General features: G+C 40.9%; 1 pseudogene; it reads left to right on the top strand.

The window, feature by feature from the left end:
* The first annotated feature begins 767 nt into the window (after positions 1-767).
* LOC112907417 (mitotic spindle assembly checkpoint protein MAD2A-like) lies at positions 768-13747 on the top strand (annotated as a pseudogene).
* Positions 13748-14645: the final 898 nt, after the last annotated feature.

Below are 14645 nucleotides of genomic sequence, written 5' to 3'. Positions count from 1 at the left end.
CCCTTGTTTTTGAAGAATTTATTTATTCATGATAGACACACAGAGAAAGAGAGCGAGGCAGAGACCCAGGCGGATGCAGAAGCAGGCTCCATGCAGGGAGCCCCACGCGGGACCCCACCCCAGGGCTCCAGGGTCAGGCCCAGGCTGAAGGCGCCTCAACCGCTGGGCCACCCCGGCCGCACCCAATTTCTTAAAAGCTGCGCCCGGATCCAGTCACCAGGCCCTCTCAAGCTGCAGCTGGGCAGCCACGCAGGCGGGTTCTTCACTGACTCCGGAAGCATCTAAGCAGAACTTTGGGGAGGTGGCGGGGGTCCCTGGGGCCACGTTAAGAGGCAACCCGCGCGGTTCACATCACTTTGAAAATGGCTTTGAAAAAAAAAAAAAAGAAACAATCGCTTTGGCACTGATGAGCTGGGATCCTGGGCCGCTCAGTCCGCAGGCCTCGGGAGCGGGCGTCAAAGCAGGTTTTGCAGTCCTCTCGCCTCAGCTGCTGCCCGCGACCACAATTACAGGGGCCTGCCAGGACCCTTTGGAGCCCGACAACCCGGAAGTGCCTGACCACGCCTACCCACTGCGCCTGCGCGAGGCGCCCCCCCTCCGGCGAGCAGGGAGACTGGCGCTGGGCGGGCTGAGAGGCTCGTCGCGCCTGCGCGGAAGGCCCCGGGGAGCAGCGTCGTTACTTTCCAAACGAGTGGCGGGAACCGTTGGAGCCCGTGTGGTCGCCGCCTGCCGGGTAGCAGCGCGCTCCCTCGTCCCTAGGCCTGGTCATGGCGCTGCAGCTGTCCCGCGAGCAAGGCATCGCCCTGCGCGGGAGCGCGGACATCGTGGCCGAGTTCTTCTGCAAGTCCCGCTCCCGCAGGCCAGAGGGCGGGGAGAGCTGAGGCCTGGCGGCCCTGGAGGCCCTGGGCCACGGAGGCGGGGGCGGGGGCGGGGGTGGGGGCGGCTCTGCTCCAGCGCCCGCCTGGCTGGAGAATCTAATCTAGGCGCCTTGCTCCTGGGGCAGCGGGAAGCCCAGGTGCTGCCCAGGCCTGCCTCGCGCCGGCCCCTCCCCAGCAGCCTTGCTTTAAACTGCGGATCCCACAGGCTTCCCAGCCCGGCCGGCCGGCACCGCCCCGAGCGGGTGGAGCCCCAGTACATTTTGCACAGCCCATCCACCAAGCTTTGATTCCGGCACTGAGGGCGATGGACTGGATTTAGGAAACTCTGTCCTGGACCAGGCCATGTTTGCACCCTCTGATAGACTCTGGCAGGAGAAGAGGAGGGAAAAGTGAGGGAGAGGCTTGCTCTGGAGCATTGGACCGGTTAATCAGTCAATTGCTAATCCAGACGCAAAAGCCTATTTGGACACCCTGTGATCACATAACCTGAATTGGGGCTTGCATTACCGTGAGCTTGTAGTTCTACTTTGACGCTAGGTTAATGCAGTTTGGCATTTTTATTTCCGCATAAAAGCACGTATCGTGTTCTTTTGATTTAGAAGCAACATTTTTAAGGATTTTCAGTGGCACTTTTCACCTACTCTGCTTTCAGCGAGACACCCACAAACGCACATTAGGCTTTTTCAGTTTGATGCCATGAATGAAACCGCAGCCACATCTAAATAGGTTTTATTTTCCAGAGTTACAAAGTGGAAATAACTTTAACATTCCTTTTGTTTTCAGCATTTGGCGTCAACAGCATTTTATATCAGCGTGGCATATATCCACCTGAAACCTCTACCAGAGTGCAGAAATACGCATTCACCTTGCTTATAACAACAGATCCTGAGCTCATAAAGTAACTCAGTAATGTAGTGGAACAAGTGAAAGGTATTTAATTGTTGAAAACCAATTTGAGTTTCGCAGGCCTTCTTGGACCCGTACTTTCTGGCATCTTGGTGTTCATTTTTCAGCTCTATACAAAGAGGTGTAAAACACTGCAATCTCAAATAAAGCGATTCTCCATCGGAAGGAAGCAAATAATAAAGTGAAAGAAACTCCACTCTTCCCTACCACATTTTGAGTGGGTTAAATACGTTGATGTTAGGAATCTGATCTGGCTTCACAAAACAATCTCTATCAACTCTTTTTGAAGTGATTTTTGCAGTTCGTGTAGCCAGGTGGAACAAGTTGGAATTTTACATAACTATGATGATGTTTATTGTTGGAGAGAAATCCACTATATATTTTTACATGACATATTTTCTATAGCTGCCTGGAGTTTAAAACCGTCATTATTTTAAGATAAAAGAAAATGAAATTGGATCCAGCCTGGGAACTAAACTTAAAGAAATACTACTAATAGAGTACCCAATAAAGTTTTTTAATGTCTTACTTTCTTCATTTGTCTTTGTTAAAATCCTGCCTGTAAGTTAGCCGTTTCTATCTGAACACTCCTTGTTTTTCCGTAGCTCAAGAAATTCCTGAATACTTGTTCTCCATCTATTCTGTCTCTTTTTCCCCCATGTTTTTCTCTACTTAGGATTCTCACTTCTAATTTTTCTGTGTTATAGGATGTTTCTCCCTGGCTCCTCATTTGACCTTCCAAAGCTAGTTCCAAAAAAAACCAAAAAAAACATTATAGTATTTTTTTTTTATTCCTAAGTCATATATATATATATATATATATATTGTTTCAAGAGGCTTTATTTTTAGAATTCTATTAATTATATTTTTATCATCTTCAGGGCTAAATCACCCAGGGCGATACTCAGATTACTTAGCCTGCAACATAGAAGTAACTAAGAATCTATGTCACCTTAATTTGATGAAGAAGCAAACCCTGCCTAAGTTACTGGTTTTTAGGTTGTCTCCTTTAAGACTACACTGATGACATTTCACCTCGGTTGTATGTACACCTTCCTATTTAATTTGTCCCTTTTATTTTAGTTAGAATGGGGGAATTGCTCTTCTTAGAGGCAAATTGTTCAATCTCTTTGAATCCCCATCCCTCTAGCCTTCTTAAGGACTCTACCCTAGTTCTTCTCTGGTATTTCTGACTTCTTTCTTTTGAGATATTTTCATTGGTTTCATTTGTCTTCAGTTTTAAAAGAAAAAGATTTCCACCCACCCCAGATCTTTAAGTGACTACCCAATCTCTTCCTTTTCAGACCAAAATTGAGAAAAGGTTGTTTTTTGTCGAGGGGTCGGCAAGCCTGAGGGCACATATCCAACAAGTGGCCTATTTTTGTACTACCTGCAAACTGAGTGTTTTCAGATTTTGAAAGGCTAGTTTTTAAAAGACTACGCAAGAGACCTAGGGGGCCCACAAGTCCTAAATATTACAAGATTGTTTTTGTCTCTTGAAAGAAAACAACAACTGTGTATTCTTGAGTATATTATCCCCAGTTCCAAGATTAATTCAGGGCTCATTATGAGGTCCCCTTATTATAATCTCTAAGATGACTTCTGACACATACATAACTTTACTAACAATCTTTGTGTAGTTGACTCACAAACATACATCCAACCCAAGTCTTCTCTTTGCTCATATAGTAAGTGGCTCCCTTGATATCCACATGTGGCTATCCTAGTGATACTTGAAAACTAAATTTAAGGGGGTCCTGGCTGGCTCAGTCAGTAGAGCATGCAACTCTTGATCTTGGGTTGTAAGTTCCAGCCCCACATTGGGTGTGGAGATTACTTAGAAATAAAACCTTAGGGCAGCCCGGGTGGCTCAGCAGTTTAGCACTGCCTTCAGCCCAGGGCATGATCCTGGAGACCTGGGATCGAGTCCCACATCAGGCTCCCTGCATGGAGCCTGCTTCTCCCTTTGCCTGTGTCTCTGCCTCTCTCTCTATGCCTCTCTCTCTCTCTGTCATGAATAAATAAATAAAATCTTTAAAAAAGAAGAAAAATAAAACCTTATAAAATTGTAAGCATCATGTCTCATTCCCATTCTCTTTCTCTCAATGAATGGATCAACCTTCCAACCAGTGGTATAAACCAGAAAGTTGGGAACTATCCCTGAGTATTTCCTCTTCCTTAGTCTCATAAGTATCCAATAAATCTTAACAATTTTAACCACGAAATCTCTTCACTCTACCTATACTGATCCATCTCTCCCAATTTATCCTTCTATAAGCCTTCAGTACCTCTTGCTTGAATTACTAATCAATTAGCATCCCTAGATCCTCTCTTTACTTCCACTCTACTTTCCACACATCACAGCCAAAAGGATAGTTCTGAAATATAAGTTTAATCACATCACACCCTGCTTCAGACACAGTAATGACTTCCCTGGTACTTGAAGTATAAGTTCTTTAATTTAGCCCATGTGACCTTGTGTGGTCTGACCCCTATGTATCTTGCACAAACCGACCTTGTTCATTCTCCCTTTCTTAACTGTATCTGTATTACCCTTTCAATCCTCTGGTCAGATACTTTTTGCTTTCCAGTATTTTAGACCTGTACCCTTTTCTGTAACCTTTTGCATATTTAATTGTATTTACTTGTAGAACTGAAGTCCAGTGAGAATTCCCTGAGTCAAATTTTCCTATATTCTCTCATTGGATCACATACTGCACCTTCTTGGCACTTATTACAATTAAAAATTTACATTCATTGCTGCAGTGATTAGATTAATGCTCATCTTCTGCAATTTACCTTGGATTACAGTATACTGCATGTTCACTACTCTGTGCTTAGCATTCAGTAATAACTACATCTGCTATGGATACTGAGAATTGGAAAACGGGAGCTAGGTTATCGTGAGGCAAGTTTTCTGTACAGGTTGGAGGAGTTCCAAAATACCAGTGGTAGGATTTGCTAAGGGTAGAAAGTGAGACCTGGGAAGAGTTACTTTGTAATGCAGTGAACCAAAACAGATGCCTTGTTCTATATTGCAGATTGGTTATACAAGTGTTCAGTTCAGAAGCTGGTGGTATTCATCTCAAATAATGAAAGCAGTGAAGTCCTTGAAAGGTGGCAGGTTGACATTGAGTGCGACAAGACTGCAAAAGATGACAGGTAAGTATGAATTAAACTGCTTCCATTTTCATGATTTTTTTCCCAAAACTTGTTTTCTTGACTAAATGAGTTCTAACCAAATTGAACTAGTTTCGTATAAGGTAGTTTGTTTGTAATTATGTTAGATCTCCTGTGGAGAAGAATAAGACTCACAAACTGTGCTCACAAAAGAGTCATGCCTATTATGGACTTGTATAGTGTACTTTTAACATAACTGCCCTTAGTCTAAAATCCATGAATTTCAACCGTTAGTATTTATGGTGCTATATGTAAGCTATGTATTAGGTGTATTAGGATGTATTAGGTGGCCCATTTAATGGATTGTGTCAAGGTACTTTTAACCATGAAGTATTATCCTAGACGTTCTCCTAGCTTGATATGCAGCTCTACTGTATTTCATTTAATGCTATGAACTTCCTAAGACACTCTGAACTGAAGTTCTTAGATCCTCTGGATGGGAAATGCCCCCTCATTATATGCTAATTCTTAGCATTGTCCAAGGCATGCTTACCTGTAAACTCAGAACTCTCTCTCATAATGAAATGTACTTTGTTCCTGAAGCCTTTGGTCTATTTTAGAAAATGTTTATTTGATTATTTTAAATAATTTATTTTTATTGGTGTTCAATTTACCAACATACAGAATAACACCCAGTGCTCATACCGTCAAGTGCCCCCCTCAGTGCCCACCATCCAGTCACGCCCACCCCGCCCTCCTCCCATTCCACCGCCCCTAGTTCGTTTCCCAGAGTTAGGAGTAAGTAAGTTCTGTCTCCCTTTCTGATATTTCCCACACATTTATTGACCCTACCCTTATATTCCCTTTCACTCTTATCTATATTCCCCAAATGAATGAGAACATATAATGTTTGTCCTTCTCCGATTGACTTACCTTCACTCAGCATAATACCCTCCACTTCAATCCACGTTGAAGCAAATGGTGGGTGTTTGTCATTTCTATTGGCGGAGTAATATTCCATTGGATACATAAACCACATCTTTATCCATTCATCTTTCGATGGACACCAAGGCTCCTTCCACAGTTTAGCTATTGTGGATATCGCTGCTAGAAACATTGGGGTGCAGGTGTCCCGGCATTTCATTGCATCTGAATTTAGGGGTAAATCCCAGCAGTGCAATTGCTGGGTCATAGGGCAGCTCTATATTTAACTCTTTGAGGAACCTCCACACACTTTTCCAGAGTGGATGCACCAGTTCACATTCCCACCAACAGTGTAAGAGGGTTCCCTTTTCTCCACATCCTCTCCAATATTTGTGGTTTCCTGCCTTGTTAAATTTCCCCATTCTCACTGGTGTGAGGTGGTATCTCATGGTGGTTTTGATTTGTACTTCCCTGATGGCAAGTGATGCAGAGCATTTTCTCATGTTCATGTTGGCCATGTCCAGGTCTTCCTCTGTGAGATTTCTGTTCATGTCTTTTGCCCATTTCATGATTGGATTGTTTGTTTCTTTGGTGTTGAGTTTAAGAAGTACTTTGCAGATCTTGGATGCTAGCCCTTTATCTGATACGTCATTTGCAAATATTTTCTCCCATCTGTAGCTTGTCTTTTAGTTTTGTTGACTGTATCCTTTGCTGTGCAAAAGCTTCTTATCTTGATGAAGTCCCAATAGTTTATTTTTGCTTTTGTTTCTTTTGCCTTCCTGGATGTATCTTGCAAGGTGTTACTGTGGCCGAGTTCAAAAAGGGTGTTGCCTGTGTTCTCCTCTAGGATTTTGATGGAGTCTTGTCTCACATTTAGATCTTTCATCCATTTTGAGTTTATCTTTGTGTGTGGTGCAAGAGAGTGGTCTAGTTTCATTCTTCTGCATGTGGATGTCCAATTTTCCCAACACCATTTACTGAAGAGACTGGCTTTCTTCCAATGGATAGTCTTTCCTCCTTTATTGAATATTAGTTGACCAAAAAGTTCAGGGTCCACTTCTGGGTTCTCTATTCTGTTCCATTGATCTATGTGTCTGTTTTTGTGCTGGTACCACACTGTCCTGATGACCACAGCTTTGTAGTACAAACTGAAATCTGGCATTGTGATGCCCCCCGCTATGGTTTTCTTTTTTAAAATTCCCCTGGCTATATGAGGTCTTTTCTGATTCCACACAAATCTTAATATAATTTATTCTAACTCTCTGAAGAATGTCCATGGTATTTTGATAGGGATTGCATTAAACGTGTAAATTGCCCTGGGTACCATTGACATTTTCACAATATTAATTCTGCCAATCCATGAGCATGGACTATTTTTCCATCCCTTTGTGTCTTCCTCAATTTCTTTCAGAAGTGTTCTATAGTTGTTAGGGTATAGATCTTTTACCTCTTTGGTTAGGTTTCTTCCTAGGTATCTTATGCTTTTGGGTGCAATTGTAAATGGGTTTGACTCCTTAATTTCTCTTTATTCAGTCTCATTGTTAGTGTATAGAAATGCCACTGAATTCTGGGCATTGATTTTGTATCCTGCCACACTGCCAAATTGCTGTATGCGTTCTAGCAATCTTTGGGTGGAGGCTTTTGGTGTTTCTACGTAGAGTATCATGTCATCGGCAAAGAGGGAGAGTTTCACTTCTTCTTTGCCAATTTGAATGTCTTTAATGCCTTTTTGTTGTCTGACTGCTGAGGCTAGGACTTCCAGTACTATGTTGAATAGCAGTGGTGAGAGTGGACATCCCTGTCTTGTTCCTGATCTTAGGCGAAAGGCTCCCGGTGCTTCCCCATTGAGAATTATATTTGCCGTGGGCTTTTCGTAGATGGCTTTTAAGATGTTGAGGACTGTTTCCTCTATTCCTACACTCTGAAGAGTTTTGATCAGGAATAGACGCTGTATTTTGTCAAATGCTTTCTCTGCATCTAATGAGAGGATCATACGGTTCTTGGTTTTTCTCTTGCTGATATGATGAATCACATTGATTGTTTTATGAGTGTTGAATCAGCCTTCTGTCCCGGGGAAAAATCCTACTTGGTCATGGCGAATAATTTTCTTAATGTGTTGTTGGATCCTATTGGCTAGTATCTTGTTGAGAATTTTTGCTTCCATGTTCATCACGGATATTGGTCTGGAACTCTCCTTTTTGGTGGGATCTTTGTCTGCTTTTGGAATTAAGGTGATGCTGGCCACATAGAACGAATTTGGAAGTACTCCATCTCTTTCTATCAAACAGCTTTAGTAGAATAGGTATGGTTTCTTCTTTAAACGTTTGATAGAATTCCCCTGGGAAGCCATCTGGCCCTGGACTTTTGTGTCTTTGGAGGTTTTTGATGACTGCTTCAATTTCCTCCCTGGTTATTGGCCTGTTTAGGTTTTCTATTTCTTCCTGTTTCGGTTTTGGTAGTTTGTGGCTTTCAGGAATGCGTCCATTTGTTCCAGTTTGCCTAATTTATTGGCGTATAGCTGTTCATAATATGTTTTTAAAATCGTTTCTAATTCCTTGGTGTTGGTAGTGATCTCTCCTTTCTCATTCATGATTTTATTAATTTGAGTCTTCTCTCTCTTCTTTTTAATAGGTCTGGCTAATAGTTTATCTATCTTAATTAATTCTTTCATAGAACCAACTCCTGGTTTTGTTGATCTGTTCCACAGTTCTTTTGTTCTCAATTTCATTGAGTTCTGCTCGAATCTTTATTAACTCTCTTCTGCTGGGTGTAGGATCTATTCGCTGTTTTTTCTCTAGCTCCTTTATGTGTAAGGTTAGCTTTTGTATTTGAATTCCTTCCAGTTTTTGAATGGATGCTTGTATTGTGATGTATTTCCCCCTCAGGACTGCTTTTGCTGCATCCCAAAGATTTTGAACGATTGTATCTTTATTCTCATTAGGTTCCATGAATCTTTTTAATTCTTCCTTAATTTCCTGGTTGACCTTTTCATCTTTTAGCAGGATAGTCCTTAACCTCCACGTGTTTGAGGTCCTTCCAAACTTCTTGTTGTGATTTAGTTCTAATTTCAAGGCATTATGGTCTGAGAATATACAGGGGATGATCCCAATCTTTTGGTATCGGTTCAGACCCGATTTGTGACCCAGTATGTGGTCTATTCTGGAGAAAGTTCCATGTGCACTTGAGAAGAATGTGTATTCAGTTGAGTTTGGATGTAAAGTTCTGTAGATATCTGTGAAATCCATCTGGTCCAGTGTATCATTTAAAGCTCTTGTTTCTTTGGAGATGTTGTGCTTAGATGACCTATCCAGTGGAGAAAGCCTTAAATCGAAGTCACCAAGTATATTATTATCTAAATATGTCTTAATTTATGTTATTAATTGATTGATAGTTTTGTCAGCTCCCACATTCGGGGCATATATATTGAGGATTGTTAAGTCCTCTTCTTGGATAGATCCTTTAAGTATGATATAGTGTCCCTCTTCAACTCTCACTACCGTCTTTGGGAAAAACTTTAGTTTTTCTGATATAAGGATGGCTACCCCTGCTTTCTTTTGAGGACCCTTTGAGTAGTACATGGTTCTCCAACCTTTTATTTTCAGGTTGTAGGTGTCTTTCTGTCTGAGTCTCTTGTAGACAGCCAATAGATGGGTCCTGCTTTTTTATCCAGTCTGAAACCCTGTGCCTTTTGATGGGGTCATTAAGCCCATTCACGTTCAGAGTTACTATTGAAAGATAGGAGTTTAGTGTCATCATGATATCTATTCAGTCCTTGTTTTGTGGATTGTTCCACTGAACTTCTCCTTAAAGGGGAATTTTAAGAGTCCCCCTTAAAATTTCTTGCAGAGCTGGTTTGGAAGTCACATATTCTCTCAGCGCCTGCCTGTCTTGGAAGCTCTTTATCTCTCCTTCTATTCTGAATGAGATCCTTGCCGGATAAAGTATTCTTGGTTGCATGTTCTTCTCATTTAGGACCCTGAATATATCCTGCCAGCCGTTTCTGGCCTTCCAGGTGTCTGTAGAGAGGTCTGCTGTAACCCTAATACTCTTCCCCATAATAGTCAGGGATTTCTTGTCTCTTGATGCTTTAAGGATCTTCTCTTTATCTTTAGAATTTCCAAGCTTAACTATTAAGTGTCGAGGTGTTGAACTGTTTTTATTGATTTTAGGGGGAGATCTCTCTATCTCTCTATCTCCTGGATTTGAATGCCTGTTTCCCTTCCCAGATTAGGAAAGTTTTCAGCTATGATTGGTTAAAATACGTATTCTGACCCTCTGTCCCTTTCGGCGCCCTCGGGAACCCCAATTATACGTAGGTTTTTCTTCCTCAGGCTGTCGTTTATTTCCTTTTATCTATCTTCATGGTCTTTTAATTGTTTGTCTCTTTTTTCCTCTGTTTCCCTCTTTGTTGTCTTCTATGTCACCCACTCATTCTTCCAGCTCATGAACCCTCGTTGTGAGGACTTCTAGTTTGGATTGCATCTCATTCAATTGATTTTTAATTTCTCCCTGATTAGTTCTAAATTCTGCAGTCATGAAGTCTCTTGAGTCATTTATGCTTTTTTCTAGAGCCACCAGTAGCTGTATAATAGTGCTTCTGAATTGGCTTTCTGACATTGAATTCTAATCCAGATTTTGTAACTCTTTGGGAGAGAGGACTGTTTCTGATTCTTTCTTTTGAGGTGAGGTTTTCCTTCTAGTCATTTTGCTCAGTGCAGAGTGGCCAAAAACAAGGTGAATTGGGAAAAGGAGAAATTGAGAAGAGAGAAAGGAGGAAAGAAAAGAGAAAAAGAAAAACGAAAAAAGGAAGAAAAAAAGAGGAAAAAGAGAAAGAAAAAGAAGGGAAAAAAAGGCCAAGGGAAACAAATAAAATTCAAAAAGCAAAAAAAAACAAAAAACAAAAAACAAAAAACAAAAACAAAAACAAAAAAAAAACAAAAAACAAAAAACAAAAACAAACAAACAAACAAAAAACACAGGGGAGTATCTTCTGATTCTGTATACTTTAAGTCCCTTGACTTCCCCTGGAACTTGTCCATCTAGTTGGTCTCTAGGGGACGGGCTTGTTGTGCTGATTTTCAGGTGTTAGCGCTTGGGGGAGGTGCTCTACCCCCTGCCTGGTGCAGGGCTCAGAGGGGCTCGTTTACCCCTTGAGGCCCCAGAAGAAACACCTGCAGTGGCAGCGGCCTGCTCTGGAGCTCTGGAGTCAGCTCCTGCAGTTACTACGGAGCTCTCCATCTGCTGGGGCCTGGATGCTCCGGGGTCGGGGCCGCTGATCTGCTCAGCTTGGGGCAGGAGCGTCCTTCCCATCCTGGACCCGCCTGGCCTCTGCCTGTCCCGGGAGGAGGCCGGATCCTGGGCTGTGTCCCTGGCGCCCTGTGCTCCTGGGCCTGTGCTGTTGGATTTGTGCTCCCACCACACAGCCGCCTCTCTGCAGAACTGTGGCCCTAGACCCTGTGAGCTGCTCCCGGGTCCAGCCGTGTCTGCGCTGCAGCCCTTTAGGGAGCTCAGCACACTCTCCCCGGGGCGAAGTTGCTCTGTTAGTGTCCCATGGAGCCTGCGGGCATCCCCGCCTTTCTGGGGTCCTGCTCCAACTCCCTGCGAGGCCTTTCTGCCCAGGAAGATTGGTGAAGCTCCTGCTTCTCTGGGCCTGGGCTCTCCTGTCCTGGGGACACTCGCCCTGGCCTTCGCCTGGCTCCTTGCATGGCCCCTCCCCCTTGGATGCCTTTTGTTTCTTTATTTCTTTTTTCGCAGTCTTCCTACCTTGATAGAAGTGCGAACTCTTCTCACTGTAGCATTCCAGCTGTTCTCTCTTTAAATCTCAGGCCGAATTCATAGATTTTCAGGATGATTTCAAGATTATCTAGGTAATTGGTGGGGACAGGTGATTTGGGGACCCTACTCTTCCGCCATCTTGCCCCTCCCCTGGAAAATGTTTAATAATAAAAACAACTTGATATAACATCTTCTTTGAAGCACTACAGAATTAGACATTTATGTATTCCTAAAAATGCCAAAATGATTATGCCAATTAAAGATCTTAGATACTAATTGTTATCTTTATTTTACAATATGCTGAATGTTTCCTGACTTGAAGCACTTGGCAGGTTTTCTGGTCATCTGTTATTTAATGACCTGATACTAAGATCAGCCTTAATCACTGGAATAATAAGTGAAATTATAATTGTTTTTTAAAAACTCCTTTTGAATGCATTCCTTAATTTGAGTTTTGAAGCATTTAATCAAACAAATAATCTTACCAGTGTTTTAAATAACTTGTTAAAACTTAAAATGAATCAACTCATTTGGTTTCTTCAGTAGCACACCCAGAGGAAAGTCTCAGAAGGTCATCCAGGATGAGATCCTCTCCGTAATCCGACAGATCACAGCTACCGTGACGTTTCTGCCGCTGTTGGAAGTCTCTTGTAAGTATTATATGACTTCATGATGGTTCAGATTTGTTGTGGAAAGATTAAGCTATTACTTTAAGAATTAACAGTTTTGTTGAGTTTTTTCTTAATTATCCATGTCATGGTATATAAGTGAGAAAAACGTCATGAATCTAAAGCGATGCTGGTTGTGTTTTATTTACAAGTGCTGAATAGGGAAATAATGAAAGTTTTCATTCAGTACTCCTGAATATTTTGACGTAATTTCTTCCATTACTTTTATTTTATACACATTTCCTTGTATATAATTAAGACTTAGACAGGTATAACTGTGTCTTTCTTTTCTGGCTTAGTTACTCCTTCATTCATCAGATATACCCTAAATGCCTACTGTATGCCTTCCATGGTTCTGGGCATTGGGATACAGCGGTCACAAAACCAAGATGTTCTTTTTCTCTGGCTTAGATTCATGCTGTCTCGTGATCAATTATATACTTTCTGCAAATATCTTTAATGGCTTTTCTCTTTGAAGAAAAAAAAACAATCGAGTTTTTCATTAAGTAAAAAGGAGTACAGTATTTTCTGTACTAAAATTTCCATTGAAGAAAAGCAATTAGCTAATATAACTGATTAGAGATCAAGCCAAACTAGCTTTTCTGACATGATAGGTGGCTCACATGTGAGGGAGAGAGGAAGGATACTTGTACCTTTCAAAAACTAATTGTACTTTAATGATCTTATCCCCAATTTAGGTTCATTTGACCTACTGATTTATACAAAGATTTGGTTGTCCTTGAAAAATGGGAAGAGTCGGGACCACAGTTTATTACCAATTCTGAGGAAGTCTGTCTTCATTCATTTACTACTACTATCCACAAAGTAAATAGCATGGTGGCCTATAAAATTCCGACCAGTGACTGAGGATGAGATTAGGACAGTGATGTACTTGTAGTTCTCAGATGCGGTTTTCCTGAAACCAAGTCAACTATAGTTGATAAATTTTGTATCACTGGTTAATTTTTAGACTGGGGAAACTTAACATTATACATCTATTGAACTGTGCATAATTGTCCCATTTTTTGTTACCTGTATGACTTGATACAGGGTTGGCATAAATTATTGCACATTGTTCAAAAGGGAACTAGCAGATCACATCAGCATTGTTGTCAATTCCTTGAAAGTGGTAACTGTAGATGGATAACTTTTGCCATAAAACTAAATGCCTTCTTAAATCAGACCTTTTGGTCAAGGACTTTGCCTCTGGATTATAGGTAGGGAGATATTAAATGTAAAATACAGCAACAGAAGTATGAATATTGAGAGTCTTTGTTTAGATTCTGAAATTATCTAATGACAACCTGCAAGTAATGAAACATTGCTCATAATAGGTCTCTGCCATTTATTTCATTTGTATATTTTCCATATTGAAAACACTTCCAATTATTTGATTTTGATTTGTTGTAGAACTCGAACCTACAAAGCTATGTGTATTGCCACTGTTTAAATTCCTGTGATACAGAACTCTTAATTTTTTTGTTTTATAAAATCAAGCTTTAAATGATGATGAAATAAAGTTAAATATGTATGTTTAAAATTTGTCTTAAATATGTTTATATTGGTGTGGTATTAACACATATAATAGAATGGATTCAGTATAGCAAATAATATCTTGTGCCTACTGAGGCCTAAGGATACCAACTTGAATAAATCTGGAGGTACTTTCAATTTAACGAACAAGCTTTGATTATATCCCTTTAATCTTATAACCTTAGACTTAAAATAAGCATCATTCTCTGTATAAAATAATACATGTCATTTGGAATTAATTCATTTTAGCATATAGTGGACTGGAGAACTTTTCTATCCTCTTAGCTTTATTGCCAGCCTAGTTTTCCTTATTTTTTAAGGGTCAGTTTAAGGCAAACTTCTGACATCTTTTCTAATCTCTATTCTAAATGTTACCTTGTTTTGTAATTAAGTGCTTAGTATCAGACACCGTTCTAAGCTTTTTATATGAATTAACTCATTAACCTTCACTATAAAGTAAAAACACATAGCCTGTATCACTCATTCAGAAATGACAAAGTGAGCACCTGTTAAAGTTCCAAGTATTAGGATGAATGAAACAAAGTCTTGGTCTTTCTGAAGCTTGAGATATGGAGAGGAAAATAGATGGCAAGCTTCCAGGCAGTTACTACACAGGTTTATCTCATTATGTATTTGTTTTTTCACCTGAGTAATCTAATCTCTTTGATCCAGTTGCCTGCTTGTTAAGAATAAAAGGCAATTCTCTCATTGCAAGACAAATAAGTGCCAGTATTTGATGACAGGTATAGTGAATGCTATTGTGAAAGCCCATTGCCTGGAGAATTGTTGAAGCTATCTAATTGAGGTCCACCCACATATGTCCTTTTCCTGAATAAGAAAA

The sequence above is a fragment of the Vulpes vulpes genome, unplaced genomic scaffold (genome assembly GCF_048418805.1).
Source record: "Vulpes vulpes isolate BD-2025 unplaced genomic scaffold, VulVul3 u000000641, whole genome shotgun sequence".
Classification (NCBI taxonomy): domain Eukaryota; kingdom Metazoa; phylum Chordata; class Mammalia; order Carnivora; family Canidae; genus Vulpes; species Vulpes vulpes.
This window is presented reverse-complemented; position numbering and strand designations above follow the sequence as displayed.